The 18362-nt window shown below is 37.2% G+C and overlaps 1 protein-coding gene across 1 annotated transcript in view; it reads right to left on the bottom strand.

Moving 5' to 3' along the window:
- The window catches only part of clstn2a (calsyntenin 2a), a 221289-nt gene that overhangs the window by 167486 nt on the left and 35441 nt on the right, over positions 1-18362 (bottom strand). The gene's annotated exons all lie outside the window — the stretch shown is intronic.

Genomic DNA, 18362 nt, shown 5'->3' with positions numbered 1-18362 from the left:
CATACAGTTCTTTATATTAAATGAATGCATGGACCTGGGTGGATGAACACTCCCAGCATCCTGTTGAACTTCTCTGAATTGTAATTGATTAAATTCCTCCTCCTTTATAAATTTTTTTGTAGGTCATGGCCAAATCAAATTCGTACTTCTGAAACAAAAGGAATCCAATTCTTAAATTCTGAATTTTGCCCAAACTTGCTCTTAAAAGAGTGAAAAGCAAGACCAGCAACAACTGAGCATCCATAAGTAAAGACTGCAATTGAGATGAATGGAACTGCAAACAGTCAGATCATTCAGAGTCCCTCCTAGTGGAGGATACGTTACGAAAATGCCTCTTCTACGTCGTCATGGCCTCTACACTTCAGCTTGGAGAGGGGAAAGATCATTTTCCTCTCATTTTAATCTTCCTCTTTCTTTGGAAGGTTCTGTTGCTCTTCCAAGAACAAAGGAAGCAGATGCGAAGATGGATGGTCTGTTGAGACAGCACAAAGTAACGTCTCGTCTAATGTTGAAATAATTGTGGATATTAAAGAGAGAGGAAAATGCCAGCTCAGCCTGGGGAAGGCAGGAAAAAGAATTGAGAGAGGCAATAATGCAATAAAAAAGTCAGGCACTGGTGGAGGGAAGATTTCATTAAAAACAATAATGGTCACGACTGACTGGCCCAAATGCCGGAGGACAGGTCGTTCTTCTACAAATATGGCCTTATGATCCTTGCCTTCAGAATGCAGTCTGAGCAGTTTTTTTGGGTGATGAATGAGTGCAAGCGATTTTTGCAAAACCTAGTGGCTACACTATTAATCAAAAGATCAGCACAAGATGTAAAAGGTGAGAGAAAAGGGTATCGGTAATACAAAACTAAAAAAGTGTGTTTGCACTAACAGCGATTAAAATGTTGCTGCAAATTTTAGAGCGTGAATGCCCCTTTTAAACTATGAAATCAATGTGCAGTTTCCTTTCTCGTGTTGACACTATTCAAATCACTATTCAATTCATTCTGTGTAGTTCAGGATGAGTCATCACTATTTTTGCTCCCTTTTTATGGAGCAACACTGTACACTTTATATGCGTTTTTACTAAAAGTGAATTGTGTGTTAGTCTCAGCACTAACAGAAATGGACTAAAAGTCACATAACTTCAATCTTGATTCCATCTGCAAGATCTAGTGAGTGAATAAGATATTTGTGGCTTAGCAAACAAATGCATGGAAATAAAATGATTTTACCATAAAAAGAGTTACCATATTAACTGACAGCTCACTATCGTTCTTCAAGTAACAAAACATGCATATTTATATGAAGAATTTCCAATGCAGTATGGGAATTTAAACAGCATACATTTAAACAGCATAAAATAGCTAACATTTTGACATTTACCATTAGAGTAGTTTGAAAAAAAGTTAAGTTGAAGAGCCTACTGCTCCTGCAACATAAAAAAAACCCAGCACATTGAACGAATGTGTCTATAAAAAAAAAAAAAAAAAAAAAAAACACATTAAACTAAGAGCTAACAAATGCAAAACCCTTCTATAATTTCATACTCCGTTTTGACACAGCCATTACCATATTCCTGCAAGGTTCTCTTTCAACGCTTTGGTCCAAAACCTTCCTAATATTTTATATAGTTTTTTTAGGTTTTTTTTTAGTTGGACAGTTCACGCTATAGGCTGTCAACACAAATCAACAACCTCCCCTCTGGTTTGGCCTCCATTGGCTATTGTGTTCCTTTAAAACAGACACTGCTGGAACGCTCTTTGTTGAAGGCACTGGATCAACGATTCTCTTTAGTATATACCAAAACCATGGTAACAGTTAGCAATGCACTTCACTTCTTTGTATCCTATCGTACAAACGAATAGCTCTCAATAGCAGCTGGACAATGTGCTTGGTACAGTTTTACAGAGCTTTACGAGTTTCAGGTCACATTGGCAGCTAGCTTCAGTTGTTAGCAAGGTATAGCACCCTTAAATCATGTTAATTGCACAACCCTTTGGTTGCCTTTGTGTATTACACAAAACTAGACTTACCATTTCCAGGGTGAAAAGAACTGATTATAGTTGACTGTAGTTCTGAGGTTCCCACCACTTTTCATCATAAAAGATAATGGCAGCTCAATTTGAATACATGCATTTCCAAACCACACTTAAGATAATAATCCCTTTGAGGTAATCTAATTTAGACATTTTATAAACGCCTGATCTTACTCCTTTATCTAAAAGGCGATACAGTGGTTTAATACATTAAGTCCATTGAAATCATACCAGATGCACTTTGACATTGCCAGAAACACAATTTGGGTTGCTAACGAGATGGGTGAAGCAATCATGGGCAACCTTCTTTGAATCGCTTTAGGGTTTCCCATGCTAATGGCATGAATGTGAATGTGTATAAAAAACAGCACAGCCTCCAACTGACATCTTTAATGTGCTGGGTTCAAAACAAGTTAAGCTCCGTTGACAGTATCTGTGGCATGCTGTTCGACTGCACCAGACAATTTGACCACCTCCCTCATCAGTTTGAGACAAAAAAAAGAACAAACCGCATTTACTGTAATGCTTACATTAGAAGTAAGTCTAATCTGAAAAGCATTAAAGAGCCTTTTAAAAGCAAAAATGTGCAGTTTGTATTTTTGTTAAAAAAAAAAAATTTTAGCTCTAAAGTGAATTGTTCCAATAGCAGGGGAACCACTAGGCAGATAAATTTGTATGCATTACCGATATAATTCCTGGGGGTATATTTGTAGTTTCTGGATGTATCCTTGTACACAAAGCAAAAAATACAGGCTCTACAGTCTTTACAGTGTCATACAGTAGTTGAAATATTGGACTTAACATATGAAGACTTCAGATGCAAAAGCCTCTAAGTCCGCCTAACGTTTTTCTTTAATTTAAATTTTTTTTATCAGGCTCCTATGTATTTCTACCCAAGTACTGACATTTCTGAATGGGCTGAGGCTGGGATCTAGTGAGTTTGAAGTGAAAGTATTTGATGAACATATACTATATGCGGAGAGCATTCACTCAATTTATTAAATGAGATTATTATCTCATTTTTGACATAGGTGTAGAGGCTTTTGCATCGGAGGTCTTCATATCCTGTACACAAAAAGTACTGTGGAAAAGTCTTCACAAGACACTTCACAAAACATTTTTCAAAATGGCTGTTTATTCTTTTACTTTAGTGTGCAAGGAAGAAATATCAATTTAGATTCCCAAACATTCATTTTTGTACATATTATAATAATTCAGTGAGATATGAACAAGGAGTCCTTCAACAGAAGGATCAAGAAGTATCCATCTTAGATTACACAAACAGTAAAAGTTAAAGAGAAATGTTCACTACCACTCAAAAATTTGAGGCCAGTAAGGGCAGTATTCATTTGATCAAAAATCAGCAGCCCTTAATCCAGTTTTCAGTGTCACATGATCCTAAAAAAATTTTCTAATATGCTGATTTGGTGCTCCAGAAACATGTCTTATTACCATTAATATAAAAAAATTATGGAAACTTTTTTTCAGGATTTTTCAATGAATGAATAGTTTCTTCTCACAGAATAAAAAAATAAAATAAAAAAAATAAATAAATAAAGTGTACAGCGATCTGATAAATATCACAAAAATCTACACAATACAACACTAACTCCTCTTCTACTATCAGTTTCTGCTTTATCATGTGTGGCAGCAGGGAGATTTACAGCATCATCAGGAACAAGTGTAATTCCTCTTAAACAAGATCCAATCAATGGCACATAAGTTAGCTCTATCATTGGCACTGACATCAGTTAGAGCCTCCATTTCACCACAGTACCCGTTCTGCCTCCATTATTGGAGGGAATGATGAATTGAACCAGGTTGGTGACATCCTACCCCAAGCTGTGCCCAGAGCTCTGAGCACCTTGCTGCACTCACGGCAGTGGTGTCTGCACTGATCTCTGCCGCCCCCTCTCAATAAAGCAAAGCAGACCACTGGGAGATTGCAGCATGGGCGCTAAGTGCCAGCCACATGTGGCATGGCAGGCCTGCAGAGCTGATGGAATAACTAAATCTCACTCCTTGCCTCATCTATAGCCATGGCTGAGGTCTCAGTGAGTGCAGAGTGTGCATGGATGGATGGCTATAATATCTAATAAAGGCAAATGTTGTGCGACTCATTTAAAAAAAGCAATTTCTCTTTCACGCGTGTCAGATCCTGCAGGCAACTCAGCCCCTGTGCATCTGCTCTCCTTTGATCATTTATTATTCCAATGAAGCGGCTGGTGTTTGTTGAGTCCTGTAGGACATATTCTACTAAATGTGCAGAGGTTAACATTTAAAGAGGAATATACTGTATGCCTTACCTTATTAGTGCCATGCACTCCAGCATTTTAAATTAGCTTACACATCTGTAAGCATCCATATAAGAACAGACACAAATATATCACAATCATACACTTAAATATTATGGTTACCAAAATGCAATGCATTGATTTAGTGGATTGCTTAAAATAAACTATTAAAAAAAGTTTGTGTTTTAAAGGTTACAAAAAAATTAAACCATGCATTTTGCGGACGAACATTGTTTTGGTTGTGCTTCGGCTCCATGTGACTGTGCGGATTAATATGGTTATCCTACTGATCATAAAATATTCACTAGGCTTAAGAGATATAACCAGTTTACATGGAAAGCTCAAGCTGACTAGCTGAAGACGTTACTGTAACTATACACCCATTAATAGGCAAGATACTTCCTTGAAAATAAATTCCAGCATAGCTCTACAACAACCATAATAAAAATGACCTTTCCCAATAGATAATGCTTCAGAATGAACTCTGTTAGAGAGCTACATGGCAATTTATCTGTTCAATAAAATACCTTACTCACCTGTTGAGCAGTAAAAACGCCATCTCTTCATTGCTTTTATAACACTTCAAATCCCTCAGTTCTCAGAAAAGTCAAGTCAATGTTGATTCTCATTTATTACCGGCTCTGTCACGTTCTCTTTTTGTCAGCAGAGACTCCTCTGTTTGCGGTTTATTTCAAATGGGTGATTCCCCGGAGGTTTGAGATTTAGTGTGCTTCATGTCAAACTTTCTCACTCGTGACAACTATATGCCAATCCCACAGCATACACACGTCAAAGTAGCTGAAGAAACGTTTCTCAATTCACGGATATGACGAGACACGCACGGGCAATGACGTATGTATGCGATTTCCCACTAAAAACATCCTGAAAGGTCTAAAATATAAAGACTTATAATAGGCTTACCTTAGGGAATCAGAGTAAGACAAAACATGTTTTGGAAGAAGGACTGATGATGTATTGACAAATTTTTAACAAAATGTCCCGACCTATATGCTGCCACACACAACAAATCACACATTCTTGCATTTAAAAAAAGAGCAACAGCATGGAAAGTGGCAGTCTCACGTTTTTATTACATTTTAATTTGATACACCATCTTAAAAACGGCAAAGTTCATATTGCAACAAAGACCTCCACAATTGTTAGTAGGACTTTTTTTCATGTAATTGTTTAAAAAAAACAAAAAACTGCTGGAATGTGAGACTGTGTTGTGCGTGAAAAGCCCTTTTGGACAGAATGACATTCATTTGTAAAGTGGTTTGCAGTGGGCCAGTCATAGGTTTATTTCCATTCATATTCAACTTCGCATCAATGTTTTTCTCTTCCAAATTAATGTAATATCTTTAAATGATCTTTTTATAGGTGCTTTTCTCAGCAAATTGATTGAATGAAATTGAATGCAATTAATCAAATTAATTACTCTGCATATCAATTCATTTCCATTAAATGTACCAATTTACAGCGCTATTAAATAAATAGTTCAAATGGATGGATTTATACACTCTCCCCAGCATTTGTCAGTATTTTAGGTGGTCAAAGTTAACACATTAACAGCATTAAGCATTTCTATTTAGCACCTTTTTTCAATTTTTGTTGGCATTTTAAACTCTTTCTTTTGGTTCTGTGATTTGTAAGAATTAATCACATCCACAACATGTCCATACAAACAAAACAAATCTGTAGCAGTGCATGTTTCTCAAGCAATTGAACAATTAGTTTATTATGGATAATGCAATCAATCAATTTATGGATAATGCATTCCTGTAGCTAAAACAGTAGAGAATGGAGTTGACAATGTCATGGGTTCGATTCCCAGTGATTGCATGAACTGATAAAATGGATACGATTGAATGCAACGTAAGTCACTTTGGATAAAAGCATCTGCCAAATGTGTAAATGGAAATCAAATCTAGATGGCATGTTTAAAAAAAGAAAAAGACATGGGTAAAATATACATGAAGATAAGTCAACTGTCCAGTATCATTACATAGAGATATATAGTTTATTTCTTTACACTTGATTTTGTTATCTTTCCTTAAAAGGAACTGTAACGGGGTTCAGACAGATGTTATGGGAAGAAGGAGGCGGGAACCGGCGAACATTCAACATATTTAATAAATAAATACACAAATACAAAAATGAAAGTAAAAGCCAGCAGCCCCTCACGGACGACTGCTGGCAACACAAACAGAAACAAAACATGAACTAAAAATCAGGCCTGTCCTCTCTCGCTCTTCACTGTCGTCGCTCCTCCTTTATGCTTCCGCTCCTCCGTGAGAGATGCGAGACCGGTGCGTCGCGCAGGTGTCACTCATTTGCAATCACGCCACCGGCCTCGTGCCGTTCTCCCACGGCCCTCGACCTCGTCCTGCTCGCCACATACCCCCATCGCCCCTCGCAGGCCGGGGGGTACCACCGAGGCTGCGCCTACTCCCCCCCCCCCCCCTCCCCGGGAGGACCGATCACGGCGGCTGCGGTACCTGGGGGTATGGACAGACGAGGCGAGAGTACAGGAGACGGAAGCATGAGGAGCGACAGAGACGAGAGAGGGGAGAGAGAAAAAAAAAAAAAAAAAAAAAAATCTTTGATCCGGTTCCCGGACACACTGCCACTCGGCCCTCAACCAGCTGAGAGACTCACTCGCGGTGCCATGCGATGGTACTGGACATCCGTTGGGGGACGGCTCGACGCTCCTCCGCCTCCTGGCGGACGGCGATGGCTCCTCCTGTCGAGGGCAGCCGGCAGCGAGCCTCCCGTCCCCTGCTCCGCCCCCATCATGGCCGACGGCAACAGGCTCCGGCCCACGGCGAACGGGAGCGACTCCTCCGCTCCCTCGCGGATGGCAGCCATCCCTCCTCGACCCAGGAGGACGGCAGCGAGCTCTCCGTCCCACCTGATCTTCTTTCGATCCAGCACCATCGCCTCGGGCAGCAATCGGCGACCGACGCTCCCTCGTGCTGCCCGACCTCCTCAGCACCGCGATTCCTCCCAGCAGCGAGGGCTCTCCGACAGCGTGTCCCTCCTTCTTCCCGGGTTTCGGCACCAATGTAACGGGGTTCAGACAGATGTTATGGGAAGAAGGAGGCGGGAACCGGCGAACATTCAACATATTTAATAAATAAATACACAAATACAAAAATGAAAGTAAAAGCCAGCAGCCCCTCACGGACGACTGCTGGCAACACAAACAGAAACAAAACATGAACTAAAAATCAGGCCTGTCCTCTCTCGCTCTTCACTGTCGTCGCTCCTCCTTTATGCTTCCGCTCCTCCGTGAGAGATGCGAGACCGGTGCGTCGCGCAGGTGTCACTCATTTGCAATCACGCCACCGGCCTCGTGCCGTTCTCCCACGGCCCTCGACCTCGTCCTGCTCGCCACAGGAACTAAATGTGATATTTGTACATAATGTGCCAGGACAACACACGTAGTAGCATCCACAAAGTGCACCAACAGCTATATCTTGTAGCTAAACACCATCATCCAATGAATAATTCCCCTTTCGATTCCACAGCTCAGACATATTTATTTAACACCCTGTATATGTTCATTGTCATGGAACGCTATCAACTAGGCCTGCATGTGGTTTATTCTAATATCCTGCTTTAATATTCCATACACGTTGGACACGAAAAACGCTTACAAAAAGAGATAAAGACACTTGACAGGTCTGATCTCACTGAGGCTCTCTATTCTGCATTAAACATTACCTTATCAGCACAACACTATGGCCAAAGCATATTCGGAGCTGTCAAGCAACTCGGCACCTAATGTCAGGACAATATTGAACAAACGATGAGGTCACAGATAAATATTTGCTTGAAGACATGACCGAATTAATATACAGTACGCCAACATGTGTGAAGGAAGCACCCCCTTCTCCATTAATTTAACAACATTGGCTGTGGTATGTAGAGGTCCTGACAATGGCTTTGCTGATATGGGGACAGCATTTATCTGAAAGTGGCCTGAAGGACCCAAGTGAAAGGGGGACTCATGCATAGCAATGACAAGTCGGAGAGCAATGAGATTGTGGTGAAGATAAGCTGAAATCATGACATCTCAAGGAGAATACTGAATGAGATCAAGAGCACCTTTAAATGGTGTGCTCTTCATAAACAAAGCTTCTAAAGCTCATTCCCTTTGGTTTTGTGTTAATCACTGTTGGGAAAGCTATTGTAGCCTGATACGCTACAGTTTCACTCATAATGTACACTGCAAAAACTATTTTCTTACTCAGTATTTTTGTTTTTGTTACTCACTTTATTTTTGTAAAATGTGTCAAAATTAAGTAAGTTCCCACAGGGGGCAGAAAAATAAACTTAACTCAAAGGGAAAACTTTTTCTTTTTTTGTTTTGTTTTAAACAAACTCACTAAAGATTTTAAGTAAACAAGACCTAAAATCAATTGTCATTTTGCTACCCAAGATTTACGACTGTTTAGATATTTGTACTGTAAAACAAGACAAATACTGAGGAAAAAAAATTATGTTTTTGCAATGTAAAGATTTAAACTAGTCAAGCTACGAATCATGAATCCACGATTCTGGATAACATAAGAATATATATATATATATATATATATATATATATATATATATATATATATATATATATATATATTTTTTTTTTTTTTTTTTTAATAGAGATACAATTCTCCCACGATTCTGAATAGACAACTAAACAAAATAACATGTAATTTATTAGAGGTTCTCACAAAACATTAATTGCTGCTGTTTTTTTTTATCGATTTGAATGAATAATTTAATGACTTACTCATAAAGACTTTACTCGCTTCATTACTGGATGAATCAGTGTTTTTTTTTATTAATCTCTAGAATGAATAATTCAATGGTATACATTTTCTTAATAGTCACTTGTCGCCACCTACTGGTGTAATGATGTAATTTGACTAAATATAGGGCCACCTACTGGTGTAATGATGTAATTTGACTAAATATAGGGACATTAAACTTCATCACACCTTAGAGGAAAACCCATCTACTCACTATAGTCCGCTTTAATAGCTTTGTTCTGTTTATACTTGAGCTTAACTCCTGAAAGTGTCTCGGAAGCTTACTGGCGGTGATGTTGAAGTCAGGCGACCGTGGTGTAGTTCGTTCATAGCCTAATGTTAGCTTTTTACTTCTGCCGATTGCATGAAGACTTAAAATTGCATAAATGTTGTGTTCATTTGGGAAGATTATCTTGATGAACAAAACGTGTAGGAATCATACATTTTGTTGGTCACAGAGATTATTTTCTGCAATAATCCCAAAGCCAAAAAAAAAAAAAAAAAAAAAAAAATTATATATATATATATATATATATATATATATATATATATATATATATATATATATATATATATATATATATATATATATATATATATATATATATATATATTATATATATTATATATAATATATATATATATATATTATATATAATATATATATATATATATATATATTATATATAATATATATATATATATATATATATATATATATATTATATATATATATTTTTTTTTTTTTTTTTTTTTTTTAACCAACTGCATTACTGATAACTGTAGAAAAATTTATAGTGTAGCTGCTTTTACCTTTTTACTTCCCAACACCGAATATCCTATCCTATCCAACATCCTATATCTGTCAGTACAGCATGATTTAGTCTCTTGTGCTCAGGAGTGAAGCAAACATGGCAGATTTCAAATTGCATATTTCCGTGGGATCTTGCGCCATTCGAGCAGCTGCCATTGAGATGAATGGGAATGCTAATGGATGGGTTTCTCCAGGTGTTACAGACCTCCTAAGGCCATGGCATGGCCATAGACATAGCTAACCACCAGTAATACTCTGTCATGAGCCGAACTGCGGCTGTAGGCTAACGAACAAGAGAAACTGGAGGTTAATGCCATCCTTGGGGAATTAACCTGAGGAGAAGGACAAATCTGCTGTGCTTTATGCTAACAGAGCTATTCCTGGAAGAGAAGCCAGACAGACAGAGGAAACACAATCTAATCTGGTACTGTTTCAGTCTGGTCAGAGAATGGGTTTCTAGATTGTGTACATGCAGGATATCCAAAATGCAAAGTGCATGTAGAACGAAAAAATTACATGTCACAAAAATTACCATAGTTACATCGCTCTGATTAGCGATCGGCATGATAAATTCTCTCATCTCCTACATTTGATTAGTCATACCACAGTATGTTCCCCATGGAGACAAAATCTCCATAAAATAATCTCCACAAGTGAGAGACATTTATAATGCTTATGTCTGACTCATAAGTTTTGGTTTGATTTTTTTTGGGCCCAAAGGCATGTGCTTAAAAGGGGTGTAACGCCAAGCAGACATCTAATGAACTAGTACTCAGTTTCAAAAAGAAGAAAATAAAAACATATGCTTTGCATTAAACAAGCTAGCCTGCCAGTAGCTCTCTCTGTGAAACTAACATGTTGTAATTCTATTGAAAGGCAGCCAATGAGATATACACTGCAACAAACACTAACACAGAATTAGTGGGAGCTCCAAGCACTTAATGCACATTGCACTTCCCTCTATCTTGCTGACTTTTTCAGGTCAGTTTGCTAGTTAGGTGCCCTACTGCAAAGACCAGCTCACACCAGCATCAATTTCCTAGTGGTTCTAAGAAAAAAGTTGGTGAGACTAGTCAACCAAAAAGGAAGTCTTGCCATTAAACAAACAAATAAATGTATTATGTCATAAAAATACATATTTTATATAATAATATTTCTTGAAGAGGTTAACTAAAGCCTGAAGGGTACACAGATTTTGTACGGATTTGTCTGAAATCTGGGTCATATTTCTATGGTTTACAGGGTGAGATTTTCTAAACTGGGGTGGTTAAAGATCCAGGTCATAACAAGAAGATCATCACTTTGAATCAGAGAATTAGCACAAAATTTAAGACAGCAAACAGAATACAATGAGCATTGTGGTTCACAATTCAGTGGAATGTGTTACTGTAACAGAAGCAACTAAAGTCATAAGATCATCCTTGCTTACAAAATACAAGATTTGCACATTTTCTGCTGCAAAATGTGTTGTTTGTTTTGCTTATTATTATAACCCCATTTCAAGACTTCAAATCTTGTGGATTAATGTTGAAGGTCTGGCTAATTGTCTCACTGTATTGAATTAAAGCCTTAATAGGCAAAGACAGCAGAGACAGTTACTAAGAATAAAGCAAATTACAAGAAGCAGCTATTTAATTGCTTCCTTTTGTGATACAATCTATTTCATCAACATATTGCCCATGTAAGCGACCAGAGCTAAAAACACCACACTGTAAAAAAAAATTACATCCCCAAGTCAAAAATTTCAAGTGACCGATAACATCTACATTTTTCAATTAGTCTGACGTATTATTTCTCATTGAGCCAATGTTAACAGACTATTGCAACAAGAATTTCACTTGGGCCAATTGAAAAATTTAGATGTTATCGGTCACTTGAAATTTTTGATTTGGGAGGGTTAGAAATTTTTTACAGTGCAGAAGACCTTGGAATAACCATGTACCAATAACCATTTCTTCCTGAAACCTAGATAGATTTGTAATCTGCCAGTGCTGACATCTTCAACCAGCCTAAGATGGTTTGCTGGTCTTAGCTGGTTTAATCTGATCTCCCAGAATGACCAGTGGAGAAGCAAAACCCCTCTAAAACCAGCATACCAGACCAACTTAACCAGTGTAGGAGGCCTGCAAACAAACCAGGGGCCATATTCACACACAAAAAAATAATTCTTAAGGCTAAAAGTTGATCCTAATGCAGAAATTTAGGAGCAACTCTTAAAATTTAGGAGCATGTCGCTCTTAATTTTAGGACTACTTAATTCACAAAGCATTTAATGCTAAAAATAGCTCATAAACATAGGACAGCTTAAAAGTCCTAGTATTTTAGAAGTGAATATATTGGAATATTACAATGACATTGAACTTTTAAAACAAGTACCACCCGTAATCGCAAAGGTGTGAACATAGTTAGTTCAGTTTTCCTTTGTCTTAAGTTTGGTGGATCAGAATTATACATTGCTATACATGATGTACGTTATAGGCTACACAATATAGGCTGTGAGTGTAAGTGACATTGTAAGTGACAATGAGTCCGGTCATGGTCCTATTATTAAGGAGTTTGTCACCTGGTGTGACGAATCTTATTTGGAGTTAAACATAATTAAAACAAAAGACATGATTATAGATTTTAGAAATTGTGCTTCACGTTATGACACTACGATCATTAAAGACCAGGCGGTGGATTGTGTAGAAAGCTACAAATATCTTGGGACAGTCATAGACTCTAAATTGACTTTTGAAAAGAACTGTGTATGTAAAAAGGGACATCAGTGTCTGTTTTGCCTCAGAAAGCTGTCCAGATTTCACATTGATAAATCTATGATGACCCTTTTCTATCAGGCTTTTATTGAATCAGTCTTGTCGTTCCCCCTTGTATCTTGGTTTGGTAATTTGTCTCTGAAGAACAAAAATGCTTTGAACCAAATTGTTAGACGGGCTAGTAAGATTATAGGTGAACCACAACCTGTTTGGGGTTTGGGGGTGGTGTGTAGAGGCACATTGTCATGATCTTTTTCTTAGAAGTTTTTTTATGCTTGGGATATTTTGTAATGTTCAATGTTTATTGTTTGTTTTTTGGATTGTCTGGATCTCCTGTCTGCACAACAAATTTACCCTTTGATAAAGACATCTTGACAATACAATTCTATAAACACAGACACACACATATATCATTTTTTATATATATTTTATCCTGACCATAGATGACAAAATCTTATCTCAGTACTTTTGATGAATGGCTATGCTATTTTTAATTGTATCATTTCATCTGAATATCAACATTTGCGAGATTTATTCAGCCGAAACAGTTTTGAAGTTAATTTATCTAATTTTGTGTCTCTGAAAAATAATGATCTATGACACTGTATTATGTTGAGTTTTTTGTGTCCATCTGTTAGTGAGGGATTTGTTGACATTAATGTTTTAAGATTTGTGGAGCAAAATGTTTTTTTTTAAATAAAAATATTAAATTAGACCCTTGGGGTAAGATGACCCCCAGAATTGGCACAGAAGGCCCCAAGTGGCATGTTGTTGTGGTATTATTTTTAAATGTAATAATTATTATAATTAATTGGGTTATTTTTCAGTATTTCCAAGAATTAGACGTACATTTCAGACATCTTCACAATCACTTTCATTAAAACCTATTGGTTAGTTGAGTGAAATCATTCAATTTGCATTCATACTGTTGCTATTTTAGACACATCTTCAATTAAAACATGGGCAATCAAACATGTAAATATTCATATGCCTGTACAAAGTCATCTTTCATATGAATCTATTTTACTGGGATTCTGCTTTGTCTGTCATTGGTTATTCAATTATTCAAGTATTTATCAAAATAACATTTTAAACAGAATAGTTGATTTAGTAGATATATTAATGACACTATAAAAAAATATATATAAACATTAATAAGAATTATATCAAAAGTCATTTATACACAAGGTTTTTTACCCCAGTAGTGGGGTAAGATGGCCTCTTTGAATAATTTTACATTTATATCCATGGACGCTGCGGATAATCCAGGTCGGGTGGGTCAAGTAATAAAAAAAATAACGGGTTGGTTGCAGATGGATGACAGATAAATCCTTAATGTGTTGATTTTAATAAAGACACTGAAATCTTATTTCACGGTGAAACGCAACAAACATGCGTCACTCTTTTACATTCATTTCCAACAACAATGTACAATGCCCGGCCAAAAAAAAAGTCACTATTTGGATATAAATAGGCAAATGCTTAAGAGTCTATGATTGGGTCATTATTGCAGTGATTATGTTTCTAGCATGTTATATGTTTGCCAAATTTGGATGAAAGTGTCTGACAAATGCGTAAATATAAAATCTAAATCGCATTATGTGCATATATGGTTATCTGAATATTTTCTTGCTCAAGTGTATGAAACAGCTGATGACTGTTACAGTAGGCACCAAACTGGAAATTAGCGTAGATGAGGCTTGCAGTGAATAAAGTTCCAGCTGTGTAATACATCATTACTGTAATATTTTCTTGTGTAGTGAACAATGTACAAGATTAAAAATCTAATGTTATTAGCAAACAACAAAGTATACTAACACAGATAGCAACGTTTGCAATTTTGTCACATTCCTAATCACCCATTTTAATTTTCCTGAAATACTGACAACATAACCATATGATTGGGACTGATATCTGACATTATTTCAAAGCTAGCTCTACATTCTATAAAAGCAATTTGCTACTGATAGCTGCACAACAAAACTGAAGCTGCGAGCTCGTTTTCAAAGCCCACCCTATTTGATAGAATGACAGAACGTCCATGCAGCACCGCCTAGTTTTTTTTGTTTTTGTTTTTGTTTTTCATTTGATCTATTCATTATTTTGGAACCCTGATTAATAAGGCAGAGTTAATTATACACTATGACTACTTTAACTATCAGCCCTGTGAGAAACTGCCAAAGCCTACCCCTTTGCCAGACAAATGAATGCTCTACATGACTGAATGGGCCGCCATTCATCTCAAAGAAAAGCCAAGTGTTTACCAAGGACACGGATGTTTTATTTTTTCTGGAAAGGACGAGGCCCTGTCGGATGTTAAATAATTTTCATGTATGCTCTTGCCTTCCAAGGTTAATCATGGAGCTAAGTCCATCCACTGTTGAGCCGACCCCATCAAGTTATTCTGCCCTGTGTTTGTGCGCGCCTTCCTGTTGTGATCTTATCTGAAAATGGCTCTATGCAGATGCACCCCGCCAGAATCTCTGCAAACAAACAAACGCTGAGGGGAAAAAGCAAAGCAAGGAACAATCTGGATTGAAGGGCAAACAAATGCCTAATATAGCTTTTCACAAGCCTAAAAAACAAGCAAGGAAAAGCTAAATGTATTCTTGTAAAACTAAAAAAAGACTTTATTCTTATTCAGTATGTTAATGTATTCCTGAAATCACATTGTTCTTGGCTATGCTCAGATTCCCAGTAATTTCTCTAAGGAGCTTCATGGTTTGTGAGCTGTGATGTTCGATTGGGCCCATCGCCTATTCACCGTTTCATTTGCTTGAGCACCATTATATGAGGACAAACCCAAATAAAAGCCCTCTAAGATAATATATCCACGTCTTTTCATTTTGAATATGTATATTAATATTCAGGAAAGGCTTGCTGTAGGGTACTTTTCAACACCATCACAAGCTAGCTCTACAAACCGGATACTCAATACAGCAGATAATCAGATATACTATTACTATTACTATTTATACACAGTACTGCGGAAGTCTTAGGCAAGTTAGTATTTGAACCAAAAAAAACTAAAGATTACATTATATTTACATTTAGTAATTTAGAAGACGCTTTTGTCCAAAGCGACTTACAAATTAGGACTAAATTAAGCGAGTCACCGTGAAGAGGCAAAAACAACGCAAGAAGTGCTCAAAATGCAAAGTTCAGGCATTGCTCAGAGTAGCATAAGCCAGATAAGGGAGGATTAAAGGAAAATAAATATTTTTTTTTTTTTATGAGGTTAAGTGCTCACGGAAGAGATGAGTTTTCAGTTGTCTTTTGAATGTTGTCAGGGATTCTGCATTCCGGATGAGGGTGGGTAGATCATTCCACCAGGATGGAGATATATATAGAGATATTATAATATAAAGATATATTATTTATATATTTTGCTGAAGTGTGTCAGTAGGAAATATCAGTTTACATTTCCAAACATTCATTATGCCATTAATTGTAATAATCCAGTGAGATTTGTGTGTGCACAAGGAGTCTGACAACAGATGGTATGCTCCACACGAATATCTGATCTCACCATCAGAGTGCATCTGTGATTACATGAAACAGAAAAACTGTGACAAACTAAATCCAGAAGAACTGTGGCAACGCCTCCAAGATGCTTGAAGAAACCTGCCAGCAAAGCTAATATACAGTATATGCACGGTTCGATACGAGTTTGGTTCAACAGCAAATGCAACAAATCCCCAATGCTAGGTTTCTTTTCACCTATTTTGCACAGACAGCAATGCAAATTACACTTTGTTCCCAATAGCAGCATTTAGTCCCCCTGAGGTAGTTGGTACAGTACAGCCTCTTTTAGGCTATTACGCACTAAGCAGTAAACAGAATGTACTTTTGCAGAGGTCACTTTTTTTTGTAGGGCTGATAAAAATCAGCTACAAATCTGAAAAGCATCTCTTGTGTTATAAAAGTAACAAATAAAATAAATAAAAAAATAGAATAAAAGTAAAATAAATATTGTGCAGAGATTAGTTTTGGCACTCCTGTAGTCTTTTTCCTGCCTAGCTCAGGTGATTGGCACATCTGGATGATGTCGTTTGATTACCTGGTTGTGATTACAATGTCGTTCTTCGTACATGAGAGTTAACATGCGGTGACAATGGCACATGCACAAAGATCAATATTACGCTTTTTTTAAGAAATCACGGAAAGATGAGCGAGAATGAGTAAAAGTGCCATCTACGTCTGAGCCTATTCACCTTTCCCCAAGGAGACAGCGTGTGGATCGACACCTGAGTCTTCCCATTTCCAAAATACGGATTCATCACTGGACCATAGTGAGACTTCCACGACAAAATCGGCACAATGCCAAAATATTTTGTCTCATTATAACAGCGGATCCAACTTTAAATTTATGGTCATATAAGAGTAAGACATCATTCGAAACTGTTAGGGTCCATTTTTATTTGTGTACACTCACAATAAAAACAAAACATTGTGCTTTTGTAAAATAAAAGTGCTTTCTGCCATCCCAGTTTCCATACATGAAGTTTGTGGAGCGTCACAAAAATGTATCGAAACTCAGTGTATAGGCTACTAGCATGTATGCATGAATAAATGTAATAAATAACAGCATATGCCTTTAGAATGACATGAGGGTGAATAAATAACTAGCTGGGTGGAGAGGAGAGAGTGATCAACTGCATTCAGTTGATGGGGATTATTAGGAGGCCATGATTGATAAGGGCCAATGAAGAGAATGTGGCCAGGACATTGGGTTACACCCCTACTCTTTTACAGCTCCAGAAACAATGGGAAAATGCCATTAATTTTTTTTTTATGGCACAGCACTATAGTCATTTTATGTTCTACAATAGCTTTGTGAGACAGATTAAATTTAAATTAATTGAAAACCTTTACATGAGTCAGCATTTCCCAATTTGATTTTGTTTTTAAGTGTTGTTTTTGTCCTTTTTGGACCTTGACAAACAATGAACTGTTGTTGTACAGAAAACCACTGCATGAAGATTCCCAAAATCTCCCTTTGTGTTCTACACGAGGTTGTGAATGACATGAGAGTGAGTTAATGACAGACAGAATGACAGAGCTTTAATTTTTGGGGGTGAATATCAACAAAACCACCCCTAAAAAATGTATCACATGCTCTTCATTACTGTATTTTTGCATGTGGTAAATTGTATGCAAGATCACAGCATCTGCAGCTCACACAACTGCTCTTTCATCAGTCTGAGATGATGAAACGTTTTATCATTTCTCTTCATAGGAAACAATGAGGAAAATAGCAAGAGCTCACAGGCACCGACTGCTGTTGACTGTGCATGTTTGATTGTTTCTTCTCAAGGACGAACAGAAAGCCTTGCTGCTATAAATATGCAATTCTTCCTTAGGCTGGAGAGAGAGTTCGAGGAGAGAGAGCTTTTTGATATTCATGGACATTCAAGTCCTCTTGAAGGATATGCATCTGTGCAGGAATCAAAATGATCCACTCAACGAGGGAAAATTATACCCCTCACATGCCATTTGGCTTCCTCAAATTACTGAGAGACACATACCTCCACTCACACTAAAAGGCTGGGCAGGGACACATAATTGCAGAAGTAGAGGCTTTCCAGACAAGTGTATATCGCATATTTGTCAAACAGTTGGTAATTCTAGGCCAAATCTTGAAATTTAGGGGTCAGA

Source organism: Leuciscus leuciscus (genome assembly GCF_965113295.1).
Source record: "Leuciscus leuciscus genome assembly, chromosome: 6".
NCBI lineage: Eukaryota > Metazoa > Chordata > Actinopteri > Cypriniformes > Leuciscidae > Leuciscus > Leuciscus leuciscus.
Note: the sequence above shows the minus strand (reverse complement) of the source record. Positions and strands in the feature narration are given on the sequence as shown.